The sequence below is a fragment of the Silurus aristotelis genome (assembly GCF_946808225.1).
Source record: "Silurus aristotelis genome assembly, chromosome: 4".
NCBI classification, from domain to species: Eukaryota; Metazoa; Chordata; class Actinopteri; order Siluriformes; family Siluridae; genus Silurus; species Silurus aristotelis.
Window position 1 is genome coordinate 371474 of NC_139577.1, and position 5000 is coordinate 376473.

The window sequence follows — 5000 nt, forward strand, 5'->3', positions numbered from 1 at the left end:
TATCAGAATAACTGAAAATAAATGCACTTCTGAGACTCTCCTGTGCATTTACTGATGCAGTGAACTGATCTGGGGAGAAAAACCAGAAACAGAGAAATTCACCTCTATAGTGTTCTGTTTGATGTCAGATTCAGCACCTCTCTGTTATGATCATTTTTAACTAAAGAGCTCATATAAATGGTAAAACCTCCTCCATTCTGACCTGATCGATTCGTTTTTTTCATTCCTCATTTCCTGAACAATGATTATTGTTAAGATTGTAAAAAAAAAAAAAAAAAAAGGTATGTGTGTAGCAGTGCAGTAAACCTTCATTTCTAAACAATTTTTTACACTACACCTTTAGGAAGCTAAGACATTTTTCACATTTCTGTAATTTTAGAAATATATGGACTTCTATGTAATTTATGTATTTTTTGATTTGATGTGTGGATGCAAGTATCTGATTATTGGCTTTAAAAAAAAAGATGCTTCTATCAATAAGTATCGGTGAAAAACTTCCTGCATCCAGCTAAGCATGCGTCTGATAATGTGGGCGTAGGGGTGTGTGTGTGTGTGTGTGTGTGTGTGTGTGTGTGTGTGTGTGTGTGTGTGTGTGTGTGTGCGTGAGAGAGAGTACGAGTGACATTTGAAAACGTTACACACGTCCTCTCAGAGTCTGGGAATACATAGTGTTCTTCTAGACCACAGCTCAACCACTCTGTTCTCAAACTGGTAGACAAGTAGGAGGACACATCAAAAGTAAACACACTGTTAAAACAAACACTTTCGGGTCCCGAGGCCGACCACAAAGAGACAAATGTCACACCGTTGATGTTGTTGTTTTTTCAGAGTTATTTATTGCAAATGGTGAGCTATAATATTATACAATATACAATATTCAACTTCAGAATATCAGAGGGTTAAAAGTGTTATACATCCACTCATATATACAGTCTGTGTGTGTTTACACAGATACACTACATGGACTAAGTAAATTGGACACCTGAATTTTTTCAGCCATATGTGGATCTTCACTAAACTGTTACCACAAAGTTGGAGACCCAAACCTGTTCCAGTATGACCATGCACAAAGCCAGCTCCATGAAGATCTGCTTTCCACAGGTAGGAGTGGAAGATCTCCCGCTATAGAGCTCCAACCCTATTAAACACCTTTCGGATGAATGTGAACGCTGACTGCACCCCAGGCCTTCTCACCTTCTTACCTACATCACTACCTGACTTTATATTCCCTTGTATCTAAATGATTCTTCACAAGCACACTCCAACATTTAATGGAACATCTTCTCAGAAGAGTGGAGCTTATTATAACAGAAAATGGGGACTAAATGTGGAAAGGGATGTTCGAAAAGCACATAGCAATCTTATGCTCAGGTGTCCACAAACTTTTGTCCATATATTGTATCTATAGACATGAGTAAAGTAAAAAAAATGCAGCATAGGGATCCAAAACATTGATACCTGAGATGACTCCGTCCTTAGTTTAGTCAGGCAGATGTTGGAGGATGACTCTGTCCTTCTTTGGTGACCTGCACACAAGAAACATGATGGTTAACATCTGAAACGTTGCACTCATAATTATAGGAGATGTCTGGAACGACTGGCCTCAAGCTACAGCGACAGCACAGACATGGCTGTAAGAGCAGGGCTGATGTTTCACAGCTATTGGTGCGACTATCAAATGTCCCCTTTTGCTTTTTCTTTCTGCTCCAAAAAAACGAGAATGGGCGTTTGCTCTGGTCTATCATTTCACAGCCACAAAAACCAGAAACGGGAATCAATGCTATTTTACACTGGAGCCCAGGTTCCCCAAGCACCAGGTCAAGGACCAGAACTCAGCTGTGGATCATTCGTTACTGTGCCACACAGAACGAGTAAAAAGCTTTTACATTTCTATTTTATTTTATTTCCATTTGAATTTCACATGTTTTAAAAGATGACCGCTCTCCCAGTATGCTGCATTGCAGTAAGCATTAAAAAAATGAAGCTGGAACTGATTGTGTTACTGTGGGTTGAGTTATTATTATTAACAGTCATTATACAGTATATGTAATCATTTAATTCAATATTAATACTGCATGCAGGAAACTGGTCCATATGGCAAAAAAAGGTTGGGAGTCGCTGCTGTAAACTGAATAAACCTGAGCGGCTCATATCTGTCTCACATTTATATCATTCTTCTAATCTTGCAAAGATCATTTTATTTTACATCAGAAATTAGAAAATTAGATGCCTGGTATACAGAGTAATATACAGAGTGTGTGAATGGTGAATGTGGTTATATTTTGGTGAAGACCAACAATATGAACATTTTGACCTTGCAGGAGATTTGGCTGACCTCTATAAGAAAGAAAATGCATTCGTTTCTTTACCTGACAGAACCACCATCTTGTGACCGGTTACTCGTCTCTCCATTTTTATACACTACAGTTTTTTGCAGTACGTAAAAATAATTTTTGAGCCTACGAAACACCATGTGTAGGAAGCCGTAATCAGCTACAAGTGTCAAAGCTTCAAACGCTGATGAATTTAACCCACACGTTCTTCATTTTGCAGTATTCACTTCTCTAGATCCCCCGAACCCCTCGCAGACCCCCGACTCCCCAACACCAGCCCCCAACCCAACACATTCATTTGTTCTAATTTGTGAATTTTTTAAACCACATCTTTCTCTGCCGTTTCCCCTTTCCTATGAACTTATTAACATAATACACATTCAGTTTATTGGTAACAATTTTTCTCAGCGCCCACATCCTGAAAGCAGAACATGATAAACACTTCTAATTGAACAGGAAATCAGAGCGTAAAATATTAAACTATCATTAAATGCAGACAAACTCTATATATATATATAAAATTTTTCATTTATTTCCTTATATGGAATGAAATGCACATATTTGCCTTAATGTCCTTGTGAAGACTTTTCACTGATCTATTAACTAGTTGCTTAATGATGACATAATCCTGCTCGTTATCCAACCCCAACCTCAGTGACCAAAAGGAAAACATGTTGGTTCTTTCTGCTTTTTTTTAACTAAATGTTCTCTGGGATGATAAACCAATTTTCCTCAAAAAGTCAGGCAAATATATTTAAACAAATGTTGTTATTATATATGATTAAATATTTATAAATAAAACATGCCCAACAATACACACAGACACACACATGCACCTCTTATTCATTCAGGACCATTCAGACACTCAGTGTGTATCAGTCTGAATCTCAAGCTTTAATGATCACGATGATTCATTCTTATTCCTAATGTAAACTGAGCTCCTCTGAAGTCACATCGGAGACCGAATATTGAATCTGATAGAAGTTTGAGCTCAAGTGGGACGATTTAGACCACAATGTGAAATAGCATCCTGTTTTTTCAATTGTACATATATTTTGTGAAGTTGCATATAATTAACCATGAACTGCAGACTGAGAAACTGATCAACTCCGATATTGTGTGTCAAATCAAATCAAATCAAATCAGCGTAGGTTTGTCCCTGTGAACAAGCCAGTGGTGATTGTGGCAGGGAAAAACTCCCCGAGATGGCATAAGGAAGAAACCTCGAGAGGAACCAGACTCAAGAGGGAACCCATCCTCATCGTGCTTTTCTGAAAAATGGTTCTAGACAGGAGGCTTTGATTCTATTCATCTCCGGATCCATTGTGGGCTTAATATACATGATAAATTACCTGATTAGATATAACCATATACACACAATGTCTTCATTAATAGGAACGCAATAGTCATCTAATCAGCCAATCATGTGGCAGCAGCACAATGCATAACCTAATGCAGATAAAGATCAAGAGTTTCAGTTAATGTTCACATTAGAACAGAGCAAAAAGTCTGTGACTTTGTGTGTTACCGTGGCATGGTTGTTGGTTCCAGATGGGCAGGTTTGACTATTTCAGAAACTGCTGATCTCCTGGGGTTTTCACACACAACAGAGTTTATTGTTTGCATAAAGTGGTGCGCAAAACAAAAAACATCTGGACAAAAAAAGTGCTGGTGTGAGATTTGACCTTTGTGAACCACTAATTTGACAATCAATTCCTCAGAACATATTTGTCTTATAATTACTCATACATTAGGCGTGTGTATTCAAAAAGTGTAAGAGTGTATTTGAGATTGTGTTTATTAAAGCAGCATTGCAGTACTTTCTGAACTTTCCGAAAACAGTACGTGAGCAGAGAAACAGGCCAGGGATCAAATCTAGAATGATTTTTAAAATGGTGGACGTGATTTGATGTGAAGTTCTACTTTTCCTTTACAGGTACAGTTCTTGACTCAGGGGTCTCACTTGTATGCTGAATGTTATGATAAAAAAAAGGCCTAAATAATGTGTTTAAGAACAGATGCAACTAAATCTAACTGTCATAAACCTCTTTGTGACAGTAGATCACATGTTTAGTGTTTAGTGCTGATGTCTTGTTCAGGGGTTTAGCAACATAATATGCTATTTTATGACCATCAAATCCGCAATACGTTCATAGCATGTCGCAACGAGCAAAAAAAAATAAAACGTTCCGGGTTCAGCATTTTAGCAGAATGAAAAAATCAACACCACTGCCCATGTTAGATTTACTCATCTATTACTGACAAGCAAACAGTCGAAAAAAAACAAACAATCCATTGCTTTAGACAGAGTCAGATCTTGGGCATCAGTATACACCTCCTCCATGGTGGCAGACAGAAGGAGGTCAACGGGGGATGTGTCTTAAAGGTGGGTGGAAGAGGTGTGATTTGTGTGTACCAGATGTAAAGTAATTAATCAGTAACTTGAAGTAATAGAGCAAAGAGAGAGAGAGAGAGAGAGAGAGAGAGAGAGAGAGAGAGAGAGAGAGAGAGAGAGAGAAGAGAATATCAGGAAGTGTGTAAAGATTACAAATTATGTCACGATAAAAGTACACATGAAATTTGCCAATATTACTGCTTGAGTTATTCAGAGAAACATTAGAGTTTCCTAATGACTAGACTAAGACTTTCTCTCACTACTGTCTACAT

The 5000-nt window shown here is 37.8% G+C and overlaps 1 long non-coding RNA gene across 1 annotated transcript in view; it reads right to left on the reverse strand.

The window, feature by feature from the left end:
- Nucleotides 1–807: 807 nt before the first annotated feature.
- Nucleotides 808–5000, reverse strand: part of LOC310725037 — a 26713-nt gene continuing 22520 nt past the window's right edge. The window contains exon 2 of the long non-coding RNA XR_014533242.1: nucleotides 808–1526. This is a non-coding gene — a long non-coding RNA (uncharacterized lncRNA). The remainder of the gene's footprint in view (nucleotides 1527–5000) is intronic.